Here is a 24,952-nt window from a genome sequence, read left to right as displayed (position 1 = left end):
TGCATTCTCTTTTGCCAATAGAGGCTGCAAATAACCCTTCAAAACAGCTGCCATATTGCCAGAAGTGGCAATGACTTCTGTGAAGCTGCCATATCATTCATTTACTGGTGCCAGAGACCCAGCAGCCAGCATCCCAGTGATGGGGTAGAGAAAGGACTCAACTCAGTGGCAGTGCCCATAAATCATGCAGCTCACTTAGCCAGTATATAAATGGCCTTAATTTGGTTTCCCTGTAATCTTGATGATAAAAGGAGTGAGATCCTCCCAAAGTGTTACAATAACACCCTGCAACTAAAGCCCATCATCCCAAGAGAACCATCCTGGCAGGTGAGTTTCCTTAGGCTATCTAGTGCTATAGTCATCAGTACCTTACATCTGTCAAGCAAAACAGGTAGCAGCTGGGCTAAAGCAGCCTGGGTTTTTTTTTTTTTGAAACTGTATTCAAAAAAAGCTTGCTAATGTTAATAAATGAAGGCAATTAAAGGTTAAGCAACTAGGGTTACCGTGATCAGGCCCTCTGAATAATGAATGTTTACAAAGGCCAAGCCAATTAAATTCACTGAATTAAAATTAGTATGTTCAATACCCCTCCACTGAAATCCTATTCTGAAGCCTCGTCATAGATGTAACTATGCAAAGGCAGCCAAACAAATCACAAGCTCCAATAGGTCCTCCTAAGTGAAAAGATTGAAAGCATTTGTCTTGCAAGAGGTTGTACAGTTGTTCAACAAAGGAATAAACTGAGTGCTAAAAGATTCGTTGCCAGAAGGTTGTCCACTAGTGATGAATTTCTTTTTCCTTCAGCATTTCTCCGATATCATAGTGTCAGGGGATAAAGGATCAAAGGAGTATAGATTTAGAGCTGGGAGTTGGGGGAGAAGGGAGGCTCAGAGGGCATCAGCTTCACTTCCTTATTTACAGGTAAGGAAATTGATGAAGTTACACAGGTAAGTGGTTAAGCCATAATAGCCAAAATTTGAATTCCTACTCAAGATCAATATTCTTTCCTTATTGGTGAAAAGGATACTAGTAGTGTTGTTTTTAGTTAACAGAAATCTAAAAGTCTTTAAGTATTCTGGACTGTCCAATTGCATGTAACATTGATGTAAACAGATCCTTAGTGACTGTTATTGGAGGTGCAGGTTCAGCCTGAGGAGTATATAACTCTCTTAATCATCAATGCAGATGTTTTGCATTTCCCCCCAAAAATGATTTTAACACATTATTCATAGATTTTCATTTCTATCCACAACTTGAAGTTATACACTCTCTCTGTGTGTATGTGTGTGTACATGTCTTACATGTCCTATCAGCAACTGAAATCCAGGGTATACACAAATAATTACAGAATCTAAGAGCATGAGTGGCCATGAAATTTGATCTACATAAGGATAAGGATCTGGTTTCCTTGGAAGACTTCTGGTGATGGCGCAACCCACTACAATAACAATCATGAAGGATCTAAGGTTTTATCCCCAGCATAGGAAATTCCCTGTGTAGGAATCTTTTCCACCAACACATATCTCATTTTTTGGTTGACTTGGGATATAGCATATAAATCCAAGGGAGTTAGTTTTTGTTCAGTGGCTGACACTTCATGACCCCATTTTGGGTCATCTTGGCAAAGATATTGGAATGGTTTGCCATTTTATTCTCTAGTTTATTTTGCAGATGAGGAAACTGAAACAAATAGGGTTAACTGACTTGCCCAGGGTCACACAACTAGTAATATCTAAGATTGGATTTGAACTGAGGTTTTCTTGACTTCAGGCCTAGATCTCTGTCTACTGAGTCATTCATATCTAATTTTAGGTCATTTGGTCATCACAATGACCCTTTGAGATATGTTTAGTCATCCACATTTCATGAAATTTAAGAAATAATATTTGAACCCAGGTTTTCTTACACTAGCAGCTCATTACCTTTTTTGGATAGCACTAATTGTTAGGAAAAAATTTTCTCCATATCATATCAAATCTTTAGACCTCTGAACCTTAGTGGGGTATACTCTAGCCTTTGACAAAGACTTTCATTCTTTTATAATATATAATAAACCAATTAGATGTCCTACTTACATCATGGAAGTAGAGTTTGGTAGACAGCCATACTCTGAGAGGCCAAAAGCTAGAATTTTACTCCCCTTCTTACCATTAATTAAATGATACTAGAGGAGTTACAAAACCTTAACAATTTTCAGTTCCTCTTTGTGTAAAATAGGAATGTTAAAATATGCTCTTTTACCCAGAACTACTAGAAGTATTAAAATTTTTAAAATATAAAAATACATTGTAATAAATATTTCCTTCAAACTCTTTTTTCTTCCTTATTCCCCTATTTCTACTGAAGATATCACTGTTCCTCTAGTTACTCAGTTAACATCCTTTCAATCAATCAGTTAGCAGCCTTTCCTTCCCTCTGACCTTTTCTATCCAACTGGTTCCCAAGTTTTTTGATTCTATTTCCACATATACATCCTATTTTTTCCTCTCTTTCCTAGTTACCACCCCAATTCAAGACTTCATCTCATCTCATCTCAACCATTTCAGTAGGTTCCAAGTAAGTTTTCCTGCGTTCTGTGTCTATCCTTTCCAATCCATCTTTCACTCAGCTGCCACAGTGAAGAATAGCTCTGATATCTTCACTCCTGGGCTCCAAAAGCTTCAGTGATTCCAGCTTACTTTTCATATATAGATATATTCTCTCAGATACAGAACTATAAACTTTTCCCTTTTATAAATCTAGCTCTGGCTTACCTCTCAAGGTTTACTGTGCGCTTATCTTTTTTTACATATTCAATGTATTTGTTTTTGGTAAAGCAATTAGGGTTAAATAACTTGCCCAGCATCACACAGCCAATCAGTGTTAAGTGTCACTTTTGACACTCAGGTCTTTTAACATATCTACTCAGGTAGACCTGCGCCTACATAAAAACAGAGTAGCCTGTTTGCTGCCCTCCATACACAACATTACATTTATTATCTCTTGATTTTTGCTCAGAATGGATCCCTTGCCTCTAGCAGGCTCCTTCTCCACTTTGACCTCACAAAGTCCCCAGTTTCTTCCAAATTTCAGTTTCAGGGATACCTTTTATAGGAATCCTGTATAGGAATACCTTTTATAGGAATCCTTATCTATCATACCTATTTCCTACTGGCTTCCTCCTAGAAATTAAATTACATGTGATATTCTATGTACATGTGGTTTCTCCTTAAAAATCTCCTAGAGGATAGGACCTCTTTCGTTTTTGACTTCTTATCCCTAGCTTCAAGCATGAGGACTTGCATGCAGTTAAAATCTAAAACTTTGTTATTGAAAGATACAGTGAACTTACTCTTAACTGCAAAACAATTATTGAGGACTTTACTGCACTTAACTTTTAGGAGTAATAAAACAAAACTTAACATGGGATTATTAAAAAATAAGAACAAACTAACTTTCAGGCTGTGTTCTTTATTTATAAAGATCGTTGATGTTCAGAGTTATCAACCTTAGGTGTTCCAAGATTCTTGATTGTCAAACAAAAAATGGTATCTCTTTTCAGGGTTCCTTTCCTGCTTCTTGCCCATGGTACAAAAACTCCTACTAAAAGCTCTGATTTTTTTTTTCACTTTATCACATCTCATCAACACCTCAGTTAACTAGAACGCTCAGGAAAATGGGGCAGGTTTATAACTCATTTTCTGATTGGCTAGAGTAACAAATAAATCTTTTCTAATTTTAGCCCTTATTTTCAAATAGGTTTCAAAAAATTTTAGTTCATTTTCCTACTTATAGGAATCAAAAGCCTGGATTATGGGGAGGGGAGAAGGAGTACTTTCTAATCTGAGAATGTATTATGACCCAAATAGATATTAAGCAAAGTTTTTTTTTTTTTTGCATCACATGATGCATGTCAACTCGATTCAATTCAGTTTAAAACATTTATTGAGAATGAGAACAAAAATTATGTGTCTCATGCAATGCTAGGTGGTAAAGATAGGAAGCCCAAATTAAAACAGCCTCTTCCCCAGGGAGATTACATTTTACTGAAGTATAATTATATCAAAGAACATTTATGACAATTGCCAAGTTCTTGAACAGATGGAGAACTGTCTTCTTAAATCAAGAAAGAGAGAGTAATAACTTATTAAAGGCAGGACCAGTGGATTCCATAGGCTGACTGAACTGGAATACGAATGAAAGTTACATGGAAGGTTTTAAAAAAGAACCCAGCGGTATAAGGGTCCATAATTGCTCAATTTAAATCTAATATAATAAATTAGGGTGCTTAAATATGGTCCAATGTGTCTATTCCAAATCCTTTCTTAAATATATATTTTTTAAAAGTAAGCTAGCTAGAATGCTTTCCTGGATATATTGATTCCCCCTATACATGTGAATTGACTAATTAATTCTGTCAAAATGGTTGAACTGGTAATGTATAGACAGACTTCAACTTACTTCAAATGGAGAAAAGAAAATATGCTGCCAACCTGTGACCCTTGGGATAATCCTGACTGGGAAATGGTATGGGATATACATCAGGAATGTTGAAAGGTTCAAATTTATTTCAATCTGGTCTTCCATTCTACAATGTATGCTGATCCTCAGTCTGGGTCTAATGAGAACACACAAATAGGCATTTTTTTTTTGGAAATCTAATTTACATAAGCCCATACACTGTATGGCATTTAAAAGATCCATCAATAAGCCTAAGATTGTTCCTGTAGACATAACTAAAAAAGCTCCTTAGATATTCCTGGGACAAATTCAATAAATTCAGGCTAACGTGCTGTTTAAGTGATAGGAAACATTTCTATGCCTATTTACAATTGTGACTAGGCTTGGGACTATTCCTTAGGCCTTTTGTGTTTAAAAAATAATGCCATTTCAATTTGCTGTCATCTGCAAACACAGGCCCAGCAGTCATTAGTACAGATGGATATTATTTATTTGGAAGGCAGAAAAATTAAGGATGTATGCTGAATACATCATTTTCCCAAACAAAAAAGGCCTGTTCAATTTTTGTTAACATGTAGGGTTGTAGGCAATGGTTTGGGAAGCTGATCCCAAGCACTCTCCTGAGTCAGATGCCTTATTTTAAAAAATGCTGTACTGGTGCAGGCCAACAATGTGGGGAACAAGGAAAACCACTGAGATCGTAAGGCTGATTTAAAAACTATTCCCATAGCATGTACCTTCTCGACCTGACTCCTTAAAACATTTTATAACTACTAAGCAAACCACATTCTTTTGGGTGTCTCTATCCTATCCCTGCTCGTTTTCCCCTTTCTTTTTTATTCTTTTGGAGGAATATATATGTGTGTGTGTGTGTGTGTGTGTGTGTGTGTGTGTGTGTGTGTATGTATATATATATAATATATATATATATATATATATATATATATATATATATATATATATATGTATGTGTGTGTATGTGAGGGAAAGAGAACCATGTAACAACAGCTGGGATAAATTCTCAACATGGTATAGTGATGACCTCACTGAATTTAGACTATCTGCTTTTAGAGAAGGATAGAGTAATTCTCAGAGATAAAAGATATTTTAAATTGCCTAAACAAGAATTTCTTCTATAACAAATCATCAAGTGGATGATTCTGCCTCTTCCTGACTGTCTTTGTCTAGAAAATAAAACTTTCTGTGCCTCAGTTTCCTCATCTGTAAAATAGGGATAAGTTGGATTTGTAGTCAGAGGAACTAGATTCAAACCCAGTTTTGCTATTTATAGCTAAATAACTTTGCCAAATTGCTTCATTTCTTTACTTCAGCTTTCCCCTATATGGAATTAAGAGAATGAACCAAATGACCTGTAAGGTCCATCTTATTCTAAATATATGATTGTATAATTTTATGTTATTAATTTCACTAAATATCTTTCTGAGAGATAACAGGGTATAGTCAACCAAGGGCCACACTTTGATTCAGGAAGACCTAGGACTGATTTCTAGTAGCTTTATGACTATGTCACAAATAGTGACGGCTTAGAACACCTAAAAGCCTGAGAAAGCACTAATGTTGGGTAGGTTGGGAAGTTATGATGAAAAAAAAAAGAGTACCTGTCTAATTTTGGTTGGAGTGGATTGAGTCTTTATTTGCCTAGCTAGATGCTACATGTTCGAAGTGAATTTCTATTCTCAAAGTAGGGAAATGAAAAATTATGAAGTCAATTGATATTAGACAGCACCAGAAAGGACTTCAAGGAAAAGCTACAAATAGATGTCACTAAGATTTTTGATTTATCTTTTAAAAGCTAATATGATGCCAGTGTAGACTCTCTTTCACAACAGGATTTCCTATTGGTAAGAAGTTTCCAAGTATAAACTGAATGACGATCTTTCAGGTATATTTTAAGAGTGATTTCCTGTTCAACTGGGGGGTTGGACTACTTGGTCTCAGATTCCTTCCAAATCTGTGATTCTGTGCTTCCGCAAGTTTTTACTGGTCTCAAGAAAAAGATTGGAACCTTGGATGGTTGTTTCCAATCTTGTTGCATCTTGTAATTTGAGAGAGCAGAAGTCAATTCATAGTCCAATATTCTTAGCGCAATAGGAAATTAACATCATCTTCAAATCATTTGTGGAAGTTGCAAAATGCTCATGAATTAAGTTTGATTTCCCTGAGATTTTTCTATGTACATCCCTATTACTATGATCCTAGAAACAAATTTTGACCTTTGCAGCTCTTTTATTCAATTTAACATTATTTTTTTCTTTTTTAAAACAGGTTTTTACTGTACTTATTGAACAATACAGGAGTCTTGGGGGCCAAAATAACACTTGCAAAATGCCCATGAATTTTAACCAAAGACTGCAGAGCTAGATGATTAAAAGCTTTGAATTTTCAAAGAGCAACATGATTAATCCAGGACCACAGTGCTGAGTGGCTTCACACTGGCTTCATTTGTAGGTATTGTTATTTTTCTTGGTTATATTTGATTTGCAGGAAAGATGATTTTAGTTTATACAGTAAATCTGTCAATCTCTCAGCTACTGGAAAAAAACTTTATCCTACTACCTGAATTGCCTTAATTTGTCAACTTTTAAAAAACAGTTTGAGCCTAGTCAGTGTGAGAAATAGAAATCCAATGCCAAATAGTTTTGCAGCAGGTGTATTAGCTCAAGTTGCCCAAATAGAGTCACTAGATTAAATCAGATATAGAATCTCAATAAGCCGATCCCAGATAAATAGGACTAGGACCATTTCTTAATGAAATGGACCTTTAAATCAACCTGTTTATAGTATGAACATAAACTTTGGTTTCAAATTAGAAAAAATTTGGTTGTATCCTTGGCAAGTCATCCAAGGTTTGATTTATCTATAATTTTGTTCATCTGTCCATCTGAAAAATATTTATTGAAACTCTACCACCACTACTACAACCCCTCCAAAACACAAACAACAGAAAAAAGCATACCGTATAATTTATGAGCCTTAGCATCAATGTAATTGGGAGGGGAAAAAATACACAATTGAAAAGTTAACTAACAACACTGGGACTTTCATTGGAAAGGAAGACATTCTGGTACTTTGCAAGTACATTGAATTTGATTTTTTTCTTTTTCCTTTTATTCTTGGTGCGTAAAGAATGTGATTTTGGGATAGAGAAGCATATGGTGGTGGGGATTTAAAAACAAACAAAATCCAAGATGGTAAATTGAAGAAAAAGACTGTGACACTCTATAAATGATGTCCCAACCAGTCATGATGGGATAGGCAATAATCGTTCCCTTGTACATGTAAGGTACTGGAGCAGCCAATGGGATCTTCATTCCCATCCTGCTGAGCATACTTAGTGGAACAGTTAGGAAGCCTCTATGTGGTGGGCCTAAGGGTCCCACAATTACCTGAGGCATATGTTAAATCAGCATACTTTAAAGCATTGTGCTGTTGGCTAATACCATTCCTGTGAGTGGCTGCTTAGTTTCTCTTCTCATGCTGTATTGAAGAGAAATGGGAACAACTGGATTTTAGCTTAGTGATAATAGGAGGAAAGTTGAGAAAGAAAGCGAGTTCTAACTGAAATCAATGACCATTTGTTATATTGTCTGTTGCTATTTGCTTCTTGATAGTGCTATGCTTTTCCTAATTGAGCTGTTTTTGCTTTTGACTGTGATATGAAGACCACAGGATTTGTTAACAGCTGGGTCTAAGAGAACGGAGTTCCTGCTCCTTTTTTGTAACTACTGACCTCTGTTCTTTGTCTTTCTAACTGGAGACAAGAAAAAGTCTGTCTTCCACGTGATGTCACTTTAAATACTGAAAGAATATTATCACGTTTCCTCTAATTCTTTCCTTTTCCAGTCTAAACACACATAATTTCTTCAACTGATTTTTCTGTCATTTAATTAATTTCACAGTCCTATTCTTCATTTTTTTATGTTCTCTAGCAAATGTTTATTAGGGAAAGTCAGGCACTATGGATAGAGAGTTGAACTTGGTATTAGGAAGACTAGGGTTTAAATTCTGCCTTAGATACCTATTAACTGAGTGACTGAGTACTTCAGTTTTAATATTATTTCTTTTCCTTCTTTTTTCTTTTTCCAGACCTCTGATTTTATTCATGTAGCAAACTCTCTCTACAAATGTAGGCTAGCAACTGCTTGGGAACCTGTTATCACAGAGAGCTGTCTTGGACTGAGAACTTAAGTCACTTGTTTAGGGCAACTGAGTCCTGTGTGTCAAAGGTAGGAACTAGTACTCTGTTTCTCCTGATTCTCAAGTAAATTCTCTATTAACATACCCTGATTACCTCTGTCTTCTACAAAATGAGGGTAATAATAACACCTCTTCATGGATTTTGTGAGGATCTAAATAGATAGCATATAGAAACCATACTTCAAACTTAAAATAGGAATCATTATTATTATTATTTCTAAAATGCTGAAGCCAGAACTCAATACATTACTTCAGAAAGATCTTTCCGGGGCAGGATATAATAGAAAAGGTTTGGATCTTGATTCGGTCATTAAACGTGTTAGCTATCACTTCTAGTTTTATGTCATTACAAGTATGATATTAATATCATCTATCCCTTTATCCAAGACATCACAATTTATGTATTATATGTGCAAGCACAGGTCCCAGGGAGCTATAACAGAGACTATATTCTAAGCTGACATCTAATTATTAATGACATTTTTGGAGATCTGGCGATTCAACTAATTCCAATTAATCAATCTCACTCCCTTTATCTGAATAAGAATAGCATGGAAGATTTTGTAAATTTTTGCAAAAATATGGGTGAATTATGTTTATATCATTCTCTTGATTTATCGGTCTATAATTCATGAAAAAGATGAAGCTATTTACCTAGCAAGACTTATTCTGGAAGGAGCTATATTGGCTCTGGTGCTTTGTGATTGTGACTGGCTTTCCTTTATGTCCACTAACCCTCTTTTAATTATACTTTTAGAATTTTTTTAGGAACAAGAGTCAAAGTAAATGACCTACAGGCTACAGATTCTACTTTTTTCTTTTAATTTTCCTTTAAAAGAAAAAAAACCAAATAGGGTATTTCCACTTTTCTAATCCTGCTATATCTTAGATGAGCTGCTGGTCCATCTCTCACCACTAAAGCTATTTTGAACCCAAATGAAAGACCTCATATTAATTCCTATTATATATAAGTTTATAAGATTTAGCCTAATGTTCTAAACTGTCAAGATCTTTTGGGATCCAAAAAATTAACTCTTTTACTATTTAAACTTTGTTCTGAAATATCATATCAGGGGGCTACTTTTTTAATCTTACAATTTTCTTAATAATTATTATATAACTTTTTAAAAAATCCATAATAAGTTAGTAAACCACAGATGCTATATAGGTTTTCTTTTTACTATAAATGCCACACAAAGATCATAACAAGGGAACAGAAAAGGTTTTCAAGAAAAAGAACATGCCTTCCAATTATGGGCACAATTGGATAAATACTTTCTGATGCATAGCAAAAAATGAAAAGTATAATAATAAGAGACAAAAGTAAAACCATCCTTTTGATCCCCTATATTGGGCAGCAAGCTTTTTTATTCTTTTACTCCCTCTTGCTTCTAAACCATAGGATTTGCTTTGCAGAATCTCACTTCCCTATTTCTGTAATCTCCTAAAAGTTTACTCTAGAGGAGAGCTTATAATTTAGCCCCTTCAACATGGCTAAAATAGTCATTCTGAATCAGCCAAATATGTTTAATGACACTGGCAGCTAAAAATGATATATAGCACTTGGAAATAATCTCAAATAAAAGTAAATCCGCAAAGAACACATTTTTCCTTTATCAGCATAGAAATACCTTGTTTCACAAGATTTCAGTTTTCTTGGGGCATTAAAAAAGAATTGCTATTTATAGGTCTGTTCCTCCTACACAATGCTAAATACCAACCTCTGGTTGTTTACTGAGAGAAAAACTGTGGCAGAATGTCCTAAGCATAATAAAAATGATGATTGCTATTCTTGGGCAAGTTTCTTCACAGGGTAACTTGGGTCTACATGGCAACAGTAAGCAAAATGAATGATTGTTCAGGTTTGTATTTTAGTTTCTTTAATGTTATGGCTTAATCTGCCTGAAGACTTCTTCTCTTTCTCTTTAATGGGAATAATAAACCATGATGGGTTTGTAGTAACAGCTTCTGTTTCTACCATCATCTTATTTCTAAGTAGTGGGACAATGGTCCCTTGTATTGTGGAAAATAAGGCCCTTGAGAACAGTGGTGCTCAATTTGAAGCAGTGGAATGCAGCTTTATTATTGTGTAGAAATGCAAGGGTCGCAGGAAGATATCTTGATGTTGCGTTGCTATGGTTGCATCATGATGTGGTGCTGACAGAACTCCATTTCAGCATGTAGTTAATGCAACATTCTCAATTAACACATCAAAAACAATGCTATAGTGTCAAAGGGGATATTCAGGAGGTCCTGAGTTCCTGAGACTCATTTTCTCAGCAATCCCTAGATATGAGTAGGATCAGATACTCTTTTTTTCCTGTTCCATTCATCCCAAACTTTTCTTTACTTTTTAAAGTCTTTCTCAAAGTCACTCTTGAATAACAAGGCAGGATTTGAATGACCAATATGGAAAGAATCTATTGGTCCACAAAGGGTCATCTAATATTGTAATGTTAAGGATTTTTATGGGTTCTCAGATCCTTTATATGGTAGAAGTTGTCCCAAAGGCCCATATTTTTATTGTTTTAATTGTTTTGCTACCATTTTTTGTTGTTTATTTCTTTTTTTTTGTTCCATGTCAAGCTTAGATCGGAAGCAAAATTCTGGATAAGATTTTTGTGATCATAGTACAAGGAGAAAAGAGGACTCACAAGGAATTGGACCAGGGACTATAATGTAAAATATTGGTACTATCAGGCATCAATAGGAACTCAGTCACTGGCATAGAGGAAAGAAAACTTGGTTTGGAATAGGAAAACCTATGTTCAGATACCAGATATACTACTAACTACCTGTGTTTTACTGAATCTCCTTGGATATCACTTTCCTAAATTGAAAACAGCCATAGGGCTGGACCAGAAGATCTCAAAGTTACCTTCCAATTGTTTTAGGAAACAAAGTGGGCAAATCCTCATGACTCCAGAGCACTAAGCAGTGTGATTTTTTTTTCTAAAAGAGTGACATATTTGGAGTATCTTGCATGTATAGGTCCACCATAAAACAAGAACAATAAATAAAATGTACTCAAGGAAAGAACTTTTCTGTTAATTGGTGAAATAACCATAATGTCAATGAAAATATCATGTTCCACCAAGAGACATTTTAAAAGGTTGTTATATTCTTTTGTGTATTTGTTCATGATTAATAGCTCTGTAAAGCTGAGTGCATAGAGTGCTGGGACTAAAATTAAGGAAGACCTGAATTCAAATCTAGCCTCAGACACTTAGGAGCTGTGTGTCACTGGACAAGCCACTTAATCTCTGTTTGTCTAAATAAACTAGAGAAGGATGTAATAAATCACTCCAATAGTTTTAACAAGAAAACTCCATGGGCAAGATGGTTCGTAGAGTCATGAAAAGTCAGACAACACTACTATTACTACTACTGTTAGCTCATATTTATATAGTACTTGCTATGTGTCAGACACTATACTATGTACTTTACAAATATTATCTCATTTATTACAATAACCTTGGGAGGTAAGTACTATTATTATTCCTATTTTTCAGACAAGGAAACTAAGGCAAGGAAGGATTAAATGACTTGTTCAGAGTCACACAACTAATAAGGGTCTGAAGCCATATTTGAACTCACTACAGGCCTAGCACTCTATCCATTGCACTATCTAGTTGCCTATACAATAGTTCAAATAGGTGTGGATGCGGGCCTGTATATTCTCATTCTAAATCCCCTCCACCACCAGTCTCATCAGTAATTGGAAATCAGAGGTTCATTCTGTCAAAAAAAGTAACAGATGAAAGAAGACACATATAAGAATCATAAGTTCTTTCCAAATTTCACCAGTCCTTCTCACACCCTAATTTGGTGAGCAAGAGAAGATGTTGTTTTAGACAAAATAATGAAGCAGGGTGGATAATCTCCTATGTCTCTCCATTTTCTCTCCATAACACATTGATAACATTGATGATAACTATGCTCCACATAACTGTATCATGCACATTCCATTTCCTCATATGTCCATTCTACTACTCTCCCAAGCCTAAAAAGAATAATTGACTAAATAGAATTTGAGATCTTCCCAAAGCCCAGATGAGACTTCTCTTGATTGCTCCCTGTGTTGGTACTCTTTCTAGCAGTGATACTGAGCATCTTATCTCTAGGGACTAATCTGAGGTTTTTGTCCCTCTATTTCCACAGGGTGGTAAGTCAGATCCCTCCGTATCTTTAAGACTTTCCCTCCATCCACTGACTCCTTTCTTAGCTCACATGAATTGACTTGTGGGATACTAGAATTCCCAGGTATATCTCTGACTAGAGGTAGGCAAGCAAAGGGTAGATTCCTATTTTTTAAATATATTGTTATTCAAGGGATTCTTATTCAGTATATTTTTGGTTAGGTAATCTCTAAGGTCCCTTAAAACTCAGGTATTCTGGGATTCCATGAAGAACAAGCAGTCACATAAGGAAAGTTACTGGTGCATTTTTCTAATTACTTAGTTTGTAATTGCTTTACATATTGTAACACTGAGGACATTTTAGACTTGCAAGCATAAATGTTTTATTGAAGAGCAAACAATTCCCTGACTAAAAATATGATTGGGAGAATATTCTCTCATTATGTAAATAATGAAAAATTATTTGTATACAGAGCATGATCTCCTTAATACGATTCTATTTTCCTCATGAATTTAGACTGAAGGATTAGGCAGGTCAAGAAGAACTTGAAGAACAAAAGCCATTCATGATCAGGCACTTGAGGTAGTCCTGACATTAAGTAAAATCATCTGAATAGCATTTTTCTAACAGGAATCCAAGTAGCTTATTTTGAACTTTTTTTAATAACCTGAAACCAAACAATTTTCAAGCCTTCTCATAGAATACATTCATTATATGTAAGCATATCAAATGGGAACACAACCTGCCGTACAAATTTAACATAATATCTGGATAAAGAGAAAAAAAAACCAAAACAAAAACCCTGTTTCTTCTCTATAGACTCTCATCAAATCACAAGAATTTCAGTCACATGCATTTCCAACTGGAAATGCAGTCTAGTTCTTAAGCTCATATTTTTATAACTATCTCATTTTTAAGCAAATAATAATATTTAATGTTTTTGCTGTGCTTTAACATTTTCAAAACACTTTACAAATCTCTCATTTTATTCCCAAAACAACATTGAGAGGTGTTAGGTTGTTATTAGGTAATACCTAACAACATTAGGTGCTCTTATTGTCCCCATTTTACAGATGAAGAAACTGAGGCAAATGGAAGTTATAGAATTTATCCGGGATCACATAGCTAGTAAGTTATTTTAAATGCTATTTGAATTTAGATCTAATACTCTATCTACACTGCCACCCAAACTGTAAAAAGATGACAAAGTAATCAGTAACTAAATTACCCTATTCTTGATTTGGAAAATAGAAGAGAAAAAAGATAAATGAATAATACTTTTGACAGTTGTGAATCCATTAAAAAATTGAGAAAAGATCAGATGATTTTCTTTCTATATTGTATTTAGGTATGCATAGGGCTTCATGTGGTCCTACAGCCTTGATTAGGTCCAGATCAGTTCCCTGACCTGGTCTTCTACTTCCCTTTTCTAGCCCAAGATCTTTCCAATAGTAATGTTTGGGTGTCCTGGGTTAAAAATTGTCTACTCTTAGTATGCAATTACCATTATGTTAATAACATTGATTCTGACAATGCTTAGTAGACTTTTCCCTACATGATTATGATTTGAAAGCTTCCAGATTTCATTTTTAAGATGATTTCAATAAGTTAGGAATATAGTCAAAAGAACAAAACAATTAAATTCAACAAGAACAAGACAAGTTTGTCCACTTGGTGGAAGGTGTTAGAAAACCTCACCAAGCTATCCAAGTATAAAAAAAGAAAACAAAGGACTATGGATAAATTTGGCAGGAGAGACTCTAAGAGTCTTAGTGAATTGCAAGCTGATCATGAATCATAATGACATCTGAATGCTGGGAAGAAAATTGACAGGTAGGAAGCATTAGGCAAATTTTCTACTGCAGTTAGCAGGAGGGGAATAGAAAGACTGCCACAATTTCTTTTATGTTTTGTAGTAAAGTATGTACTTCATTTAAATGCCACCATAGGTAAGTTAACTTTCCACTTAGCTTTTGGCCTGATATAGTCTGACTGGAGGGAACAATACTGATCTAGGGAATAAGACATGTTTCTTACTCAGGGTCATTTTGTATACAATGAGGAAAGCGGCATCTAACAAAATTTTTTGGACTAGATCTCTCACTTACTAAAATAGAAAACTTGCGGGGAGGAAGCTCATTGCCGGGACAGATTGGTACCTCCTCTGCAGCTTGTGTTTTAACAAATTGTCTGAGGACATTGATACGTTAAATGATTTGCCCAGGCTCTCATGTACAGAATGTCAGGGACTTGAGTTCTGTAATCCCAACATTGGTGGTGGGAATGGGAGCCCTTTGAGATCAGATGATATCTGTTCAAGTCTCTTGTGCCATTTGGAAGGGTGAGGAGTAGAAGAAAAAAATAAGAAAATAAATCCAACAGATGGGTTGTATCTTCATTGAGTGCTAGAATTTATTATTAACTAATAAAATTAGTTACGAAAACTTAAATAACCCAGAAATTAATTTACAATAATGCCAATAACTTAAAGAATGAAGTCTAAGAATGCATTCAATGTATATTATTTTGATTTCTTTTCAAAAGTGTGCTACCTCTCAATAGTCTGTTCTCTATAAGTAGTTGCCTTGACTGAAAGAATACTTTCCTTCCAATAGGGAGCATTTAAAGAATTATCCTCAAGGTTGGATTTAATAAAAAAACACTGATATGAGGTAAAGAAGTACTTTGTGCTGCTCTTTATTATTCCTTGGTAGCAGCAACAGTATTCACAACCTATTCAATAGTCTCTGGAAGTGTTAGGTAGGCTTGAATTCAACTCAAGCTGTTGGAGTGAAGTTTATGTCTAACCACACAAAAAGAGCAGAATTGTAGCACAGTCTCTTTGTTTCACTTCCAAGAATCAATCGAAGTTGTGGGATGGCATGTTTCATTCCACTGCAGAGATCAATAGCAATCACAACAAAGGCGGAAATGACGAGATCAGCTTTGCTATGGTCCAGGCTCCTCTGAATGTATGCTGCCAGAGTCAGGCCACAGCAGGGGGCAATTGGATACTGGCCTAGAGTCTCATGGGCTTACATATTCTTTTAGCCCCCTCCCAGTAATAAGCAGTTACATGTACCTGCTGTTTTTAAAAACCTTAAGGGCACTCCCATTATGTACACTTTCCTAAATTATCAGACTGGGAAAATCTTCTGTTCCCAAATTCATCTTAAGATTTCACAATCTATAATGTGTTTGATAAATGAATGGTCACACAGAAGTGCTATGCGTGGAAGAAAAACTATTTTTAGGATACTCGTTGCTATTGCTGGTGACATATTCTTCTCCTTAGAAAGAAACTGATGAAATCTTCCTGGGCCTGACTAGCTCACTTCTTTTCAGAGAAAATGATTAATTACATTGACATTGGTTAAAATCATAGGCACCTTCTGAAGATGTATTTTTCATTTGTATTCCCCCTGTCTCTAATATATAGTAGGAGCTCTATAAAAGCATGACGGGTAGATCAAAATGATAAGTAACCTTCAAAGTCAGCACTGATTCCACCTATTTCCTTTTCAGGTGTGAAAACTGAGGATCAGAGAAGGTAAGGGACTTCTTCAAAGTTCCAGAGCTAGTAAATATTAGAAGTGGTATTTGAAATGAGGTTTTCTGACTGCTTTGCCAGTGTTCCTTCCATTTTATTACATTGCCTCCTAGACATGTAATAGACCCCCCCCCCCACACACACATCATGTTATCAGCTGATAATTCCTTGCAAACTAAAAATAAATACCATTTCAACATTTGCTATTAAAACAAGTATAGTAAGGAAATAGAGTTATTGGCTCAGGAGCAGCATTATCATTTTTTGATATGAAGTGTGTATGCATATATAGGATTGTATATCAAAATCATAGTTTTGCCTGCTTCACCTTCGATGGAGTAAAAATATCAGTAGTTTCTTCAGACATATATAGTATCTTCTTTCAAAGAAGAATAGATGGGGGGAAATCAGTTTAAGCAATATAGCTGAAAATCCAGGACTGAAAACGCTAGCCTTGAGAAGTTACAATTTTTCATAAGAAAAGGTGAGGTAATAGGTAACATTTCAATTATAGGGCTCTGAAGGGGAGAGCAATGGAATCCTAGGCAGGACCATGGTCAGCTGGGAAACTTTCCTTCCCAGAAGTCAAATGGAATGAAAAGTAGTAATAATAATGCTTTTGAGAAAAGCATAATTCAAAGATTAATGCACCATTTTGAAGCAACTAGGCACACATATCTTCTCCTAGAATACTAAGAAATGTCATTTGTGATATCCAAAAAAAGGAAGAAGAACCTATTTGTACCAAAAATATTTAAGCAGTTTTTTGTGCTCTTTAAGAACTGGAAATCAAAGAAATGCCCACCAGGGGAATGGCTAAACAAATTGTGTGATTATAATGGAATATTATTGTGTTGTAAGAAATTAGAAGGCTGATTTCAGAAAAGCTTAGAAAGACTTATATGAACTGAAGTAAAGTCAAATGAACAGAACTAAGAGAATGTTTTACACTGTAATGGCAACATTGTTTGATGAGAATTTATGAATGACTTAGCTATTCTCAGCAATACACAAAACAAACTGAAAGGACTAATGATGAAACATATCCACTTCCAGAGAAAGAACTGATGTTGACTGAATATAGACTGGTTTACTGATTTTTACTTTTTTTCATTTTTCTTTTTTATTTAAGTATTATTGTACAAAATGATTAATATGTAAATATTCTACATGATTGCATGTGGATTATCTATATGTGAGTGCGTACCATCTCAGGGAGGGAGGAGAGAAGGGTGACAGGCAGGGATGGAGGGAAAGATATAATTTGGAACTCAAAACTTTAAATAAAAAATGTTCTAAAATAGGAAAAAAGTGACATTTGTAGAGATTTCTTTGACTTATTGAACCATCTGGTCAATTAACTTGGTTATCAATATATAGAAAAACTCAAGACTGTAAATAAATATTTCCAGTAGACAGTAAGGAAAAAACCTGGGTGAAGCATTTAAACTGAATCCCATTCAAAGATAATTCCTATCTGGGTGCAAAAGTATGCCTTAAATAGCAGATGTAAGAAGATAGAGGAGGGAACAGTATGGCATAAGGAAAAAGAATTAAGTATTGCCACTGACTCTTTCAAGATTATTAAGGCAGAGAATTGTTACATGGATCTAAGGTGTATTGCTCCAAAGCTATATCATTAGGCAACTGGGAAGTGGGTTTTTTCAGGAGGCAAAGAAGGAGAGTTTGAATTGCCTAGAAAGTTAACAACCTTGTTGAATATCCAGGGATTTAATAATAATATAATTATATGCATATATATGTATGTATGTGCATGTTTTATAAATATATGAGATAACAGATATGTATATGCATACATATAAAACCCATTATTGTTATTACCCACATACATATACTACAAAACATTTCAAATGAAATGCTATGAAACTAATATAAACCTAAGAAATCAATAAACACATATTTATTAAGTAATTACAGAGTATCAGACATTGTGAATAGCACTGAGGATAAACAAAAAAGATGAAAAACAGTCTTTGCTCTCAGAGAGATTATATTGAGATGAAGAACACAACACCTTTGTGTAAATAAATACAAGACATACAAATTGGACAGAAGTCATATGTGTATATACAAATTGAAGGGGAGGCTAACAGGAGTACTGGGAAAGGCTCCCTGCAGAAGGTAGAGAAGGCCATTTCAAACATGCTTCCAAAGAAGATATATAAGAAGGTACCATCCCACTTTTTTTTTCCCTAGAGGTATGACCCCAGAGTACAATATGAAACAAAAGATTCATACATACACACATATATTCATGTATAAATTGCACACATCTCTATATCTAGAACTTGGTGGCACAGTAGGTAGGTCTCTGAGCAAGGGATCAGGAAGACTCATATTTCTGAGTTCAAATTCTGTCTCTTACTACCTCTGTGATACTGGGCAAGTCATTTAATCCTGCTTGCCTTGGTTTCCTCATGTATAAATAAGCTAGAGAAGGAAGTGGCAAACCATTCCTAGTATCTTTGCCAAGAAAACCCCAAATGGGATAATGAAAAGTTGCACAGGATTGAAATGACTGAATAACAACAATGTATTTGATGAAGGATCATGTAAGAAAATTGGAAATAGGAAGAGGTGAGACAGGCTGATTTAAAGCCAAGAAAGGTTGAAATTGTGAATTTGAGCCACTGAAGCATCTCACCTTGCATGTACAATCACAAAAATATAAGCTCATGCATATAGAAGTGGAGGGGATATTAACCCTATTTAGTCTAACCTTCTTGAGAATTCCTCAAATTCAAATTCTTTATGAGGAAGGTGAGAACCAAAGATATTACATATCTTACTCGAAGTTACAACAATATTAAATAACTTTTATGGAATTCAAACCCAAGGCTTTTGGATCAAGATTCAATGTTCTTTCCACTGTACCACACTGCTTGTATAAAAGTGGTGCTGGAGTAGTCATTGGTTCCCTATGCTTCCTGTGGTAATTAATGTTATAAGGGCTAGTTGGGTAATGAAATCATTTTCCATTCACTTTGTTTATTCAAACTACTCAGCCTCCCCTTTTTCACCCTTTGCCTTAATATAATGGTATTGTCCACTTCATTTCTAATCCTACCAATTAGAAGACAGCAAAGCACAAAGTGCTAGGTGAGAACTAAATGACCATGTTCCACCTCAGTGGCACCTGTTTCTAGTCACAATGTGCATTATCAATTTTTTATAACATCTAATCATGAATATTCCATGAAACTGAATACAGGAAGAGATACTGGATTTGGGTAATTTTTCTAGCCTTGGAACTTGTATCAGTGATTTTCATTTTCAAGGCATCTAATCCTTTTCTTAATTATGCATGAAGATAGATGTGACTGCTGTAATATTTAGCACTATCAATTGTTGTAGCAATGGAAAGAATCTGGTGACTGATTCTGTGATGGGGAAGGGGAAGGATCTGGAGTTATCACTGACAGGGCTTATCTGAACATTTGCATGTTTTTGCCTTTCTTTGTTTTCCTTGAGCCTAGCACATAAGAAGCATTTAATAAATGTTTTTGATTGATTTATCGATCAATTTGCAGAGACAGAAGCATCCCTTGGTATATACTGTTTTCTTTAAAAGATTGATGAGTATATTTGTTAGGATGCCTGAATTGACACCATGTACAGTAAGCCTCTACTAGTCTAGACTGGGGCCATTTAATGTAACCTTCTTGGTATGTTTGTGAAACTGAAAAACAAAAACAAAAAGAAATCTTCCCAGGGAAATTTTGCTGATGGACACTTAGAAAAACATTTCTTAGAAAAATTGTGAGGTCAGCAAAATTTCTCTTTTGTGACATCACATTCCTATTCCTGTACCTATCTATCTTTTCTGAGAACTACCTTCTTTCCGATCTCACTAATGGTAAATGGCGAAATAATTAAGTATGAGTTGTTAGTGATTTAATGTTACCCCTCCTGGGTTTTTTTTTCCTTTTAAAATGAGGACTACCTGAAACAATGTTTGATCAAGAGAACTCACAGAATATAATTAAAACCAGAATAGACCCTAGAGGTCATTTAGGTTTAACTCCCTCATTTTAGAAAGGAAAAAACCAGGAGTTAGAAGTCATGTGATTTGCCCAAAATAGAGGCAGAACTGGAACCCAGTTTTCCTTACTCTCAAGCCAATGTTCTCCCACTATGCCATTTTGTTTCTCATAAGGTTCTCATAAAGTAATTTCTTTAATAGTCTCCTTTGCTAATTGCCCAAAATATCTAAGTTATTAAAAAAATCTTCTTGGCACTCAAATTATGTGATGAAAGTAATAGTCTGCTCACAGAGCTAACCTTGTATATATACCTATGTAAAATACAGAACTGAATTGTATTGGATCAATTCCTGCAAATGCATCAATTTCCTTTTAGGTATAATAATTTTTAGGAAGGGTAATCATTCTTTCAGGATCAATATGATCCCAGATATACTACAGTATACTACATGGTATTCTATTGGCCTGAAAGAATAGCTATTCTTTCCAAAATGTATAACTTAACCTCAGGACAAAGAGAGTTCATTCTCTTGAAAGGATATGGTTCATTATTTTGGTTCATTATTTTTTTTAACAGATCCTTGCAGAGAGAGGCTTCTCTTAGTACAAGCTAAATTTACTAAACATTGTCCTGACAAACAGTTGTCCAAATTCATCTACCTGTCACTAGTATTTTTGAAAGGATGTGAGAAAGTTGAATTCCGTTTGACATATTCTAAATCATTACTGATTTGTTGACATTCACACAGTTGCCTGGGTGGCAAGTGTGAGATGTTGCAAAACGCACTTGTCAGGAAAGCATTCTCTAAGATAGTCCACAGAGGAAGCTGAGAGAAACCATTTGGAAGCTGGAATTGCAAAATGGCTTTTGTTTGGCTTTTCAAAAAAACAAAACAAAACACAAAAGAGACACAGGCATCAATGCACAGGAAAGTCATCCCCTGGTATCCTCTTTCCCTCTGTTTTTGCCACATTTAGAATCACAGGAGAGGAGGGCTTGAGAGTTACTTAGTTCATTCCCCTACCTCCAGGAGCCAGATGCCACATTTCAGTGCATGGTTCATTTTGATGTGACAATGTGGTCAACTGTGGGGAAATTAAATCTGTAGGAAGTGAAACCATCACAGACCCATCTTAAGCAGAGGCCTTGGGCAGACACACACAAAATATGCAGTTTTCTAATTGAATCTAAAATGTAAGTGCTATGCTGTTAAAAGGGACCTTGCCATCTTGATAAGAAAAACTAATGAGATGCCCTTTCCAGAGCTGGTCACACAATAGCCATGGTGACAAGAACCCCTATCAAGAAATAAAGCAGAAGATAAATGAGTTTTTTTCTAATATCCATTTCACCCATTGTTCACAAGTGTCATGCAGTACAGATTCTATTTATCATGGGGTGGTGGAGACGAGACATGAGTTTGTAAGGAAGACAAAATTACAGCCTTGGATTTTCAGCAGTAAGTAAACCCTCATCTGTCACCATATAGAAAATAGAAGAAGTTGGGTGTGTTGTGATGTCTTCTACCACACACCAGATTTTTAGTATATGTTTGCAATGAAGGCCAACAGATTACCCAAATACACCCACCAAGGCAAAAAGCAAGGAAAGAAGATATCTCTAACTATGAGGATGTTGAAATTGCTTGGTCTTCCTTCCTTCCTTCCTTCCTTCCTTCCTTCCTTCCTTCCTTCCTTCCTTCCTTCCTTCCTTCCTTCCTTCCTTCCTTCCTTTCTTCCTTCCTTCCTTCCTTCCTTCCTTCTTTCCTTCCTTCCTTCCTTCCTTTTAGTGTGTTGTTTTGTTTTGCTTTGCAAATGCTACAGTTGTAAAAGGAATCTATAAAACTTTCACATTAGATTCAAGCAATTGAGAATTCAAAGAAGACCCACTGAAGACAAGTACACAAAGGAAAAGAGTAATATTTATGTCAAATTAAAGAAAAATGCAGAGTTCATAGAACTTTTGCTGTATTTTAACTAGGAGAATAAAAAAGAGAATTGTATAAAGAACATTTGAAAATATTTTTAGTTATTTCCAAAGCAGATCTTCAAAGAAATGGTTTCTAAGAAACTTATGGGCTTGTAGGATTAAGTGTCTGGGTCTAGGTTAAGCATTTGCAATGATTACATGATTGTAAAAAATCTGATCTTGCAACAACCTTACTCCACTTATACTGAGAGAGATAAATGATAAAAATAGAGAAAGAAATATTTGCACATATCAATCTAGATACAGATATTGGTATAGATACAGAGATATATAAGAAATAGGTATAGATTAATCGAGATACTTTGATTTAGAGGTTCAAATAGATTTAGATGGATACAGATTTTTTTTTTACTTTGTCATATATCCCTACTCAGAATTACTATGAACTCACTCTTTTTGAGTTAAAAATATTAATACTTTATACTTCAAAGGAACTTTTTCATCTGTGGGACTCAAAGGGTCCTGCCAGTTTCAATTCTCACAACAACTGTTGTTTACTATTGATGCAGATAAGGATTGTCCTTGGTTTTTGAGTTGAGGAAAGAGACGTGAAGCTAATGTAAAGGCAGATTTCACCTTTCCTAGCGTGTCTCACACCATGCATCTTCAGAGACCCTAAATTCTAAGCAAGTTGGATGAGTCACCAGGCCCCAAACACTTTTTTGTTTCTGTGATTTAGCTCATGTTCATCCCTCTACCTCAAATGCCTTTCTGTCTACGCTCTTTGTCTTCTCTGACCCTAACCTCATGTCTGTTTGATGAAGTTCTATTTATTCTTCAAAGTTCAGCTCAAATGATATGTCCTTCACGTAAGCTGTTCCACCATGATTAGACTGTAATAGTTTCTTAAAGACAGGGGTCCATGTCCTTAGACATGGTTTAGAATTTTGAACTCCTGTAGAATTTTGTTCTTATATATGAATGTATATATATATATATATATACATACATATATCATATCTATATGTATATCTCTTTATATATGTATATACATATGTATATGTATGAGAGTACATGACTTAGCATATAGAGAATCAGTCCCTCTTAAATTGAGGAATATCTGGATGTTCCACTAGTTCCACTTCTGACACATATTAGCCTTGTGGTACTTAAGAGTCACTTGGAAGAAACTTTTCACATACTACACCAGGGCTTCTTAAACTTCTTCCACTTTTGATCCTTTTTTATCCAAGAAACTTTTACCCAACCCTGTCTCAAATCTGGCGGCATTCTTGCATGCTCAGTGCAAAGTGTGTTCAGAAGGAAGGCTGCAGGGAAGTCACATGATGCATGTGCAAGCACTGCCAGAAACACCTTGCATTCATTGTATATTTGATTTTGGATAATTTTTGGTCATTGTGTTCAAAAGCCTTATACTATTGCCAAATTTTTTTCAAACCCCACATTCTGTTACAGGACCCACGTGGGGTCAGGACCATAGTTTAAGAAGCTTTGTTCTGTACAACTCTCTATGACTATAAGCTGTGGTTTAAGTGCTGAATTTCCAATCTTAAGAATTCTTTATGCCAATGAAATGACAAATCCAGGCCTTATCTTCAATTAAAAATATTCTTTATAATTTCTTGCACTTTGTCTCCCAAATATGTCAGTGACTGAACTGATGGAGGATTTCCCCTAAGTCTTTCATTATTTTGTAGCTATTGGTTGATTTTCATGACACCCATCCATTCCCTCTCTAGTTATTTAACTAACTTGTCTTCTTTTGTAATGATACATTTCTTTGATGATAATCTTTATATATTAATCAATGAATTGATCAACAAGCACTTATTAAATTCCTATTATGTGCCATAATGTGTATTAGGATCTGGAGAAAGAAATACAATAAATAGAAAATCCCTACTCCCAAGGTGCTTATATTCTCCCATGTGAGACAGCATGTGCATATCTAAGTATAGAAAGAATAAATAGAAAATAAGTACAAAGCAGTTTAATACAAGACAGGGAATGAAGACTGTCGGTGGAGAAGATAAGGAAAGGCTTCATATAGAAGGTAATGCTAGAACTGTGTATTGAGGAAAATGAGAAACTCTGGAAGATGCAATTGAGAAAGCAGTTCATTCTGGTCTAGTCATGGGGACTGTACAAGGTAAAGGCACATGAGCTAAGGTGACATGTGAGGATTAGAAAAAAGGACAGTTTTGTTGGAACTTCAAGAATTGTAGGAATGAATAAGAAAGCTTAGGTCCAGGTTGTGAAAGGCTATGAAAACCAAACAGAGGTGTTTCTGTTTTATTGTCAATGAAACAGGGAATAACTGGAGTTAATTGAAGTCTGCACTTAAAAAAAATCACTTAGGCAACAGTGTAGAGGATGGATCTGAGAGTCAAGGAATTCAATTAGGAGTACATTGTAATGTCTAGGCAGTGTAATGGATAGAACATCAGGCCTGCAGTCAAGAAGGTTCATCTTCATTTATTCAAATGTGACCCCTGAAACTAGCTCTGTGACCTTGGATAAATCATTGAATACTCTTTGCCTCAGTTTCTTTATCTGTCAAATGAACCGGAAAAAAATTGGCTAATCATTTCCAATATCTTTACCAAGAAAACCCCAAATAGTATCACAAAGAGCTGGACATCCTAGAAA

The 24,952-nt window shown here is 35.2% G+C and overlaps 1 protein-coding gene and 1 long non-coding RNA gene across 2 annotated transcripts in view; one reads left to right on the top strand and one right to left on the bottom strand.

Moving 5' to 3' along the window:
• CELF2 (CUGBP Elav-like family member 2) overlaps nt 1-24,952 on the bottom strand; it is a 969,093-nt gene that overhangs the window by 745,658 nt on the left and 198,483 nt on the right. The gene's annotated exons all lie outside the window — the stretch shown is intronic.
• LOC116419594 lies at nt 6,381-16,605 on the top strand. The gene is made up of 3 exons (XR_004229840.1): nt 6,381-6,909; nt 8,548-8,687; nt 16,324-16,605. It is a non-coding gene; the product is annotated as an uncharacterized LOC116419594 (long non-coding RNA).

Source organism: Sarcophilus harrisii, chromosome 5, assembly GCF_902635505.1.
Source record: "Sarcophilus harrisii chromosome 5, mSarHar1.11, whole genome shotgun sequence".
Classification (NCBI taxonomy): domain Eukaryota; kingdom Metazoa; phylum Chordata; class Mammalia; order Dasyuromorphia; family Dasyuridae; genus Sarcophilus; species Sarcophilus harrisii.
Note: the sequence above shows the minus strand (reverse complement) of the source record. Positions and strands in the feature narration are given on the sequence as shown.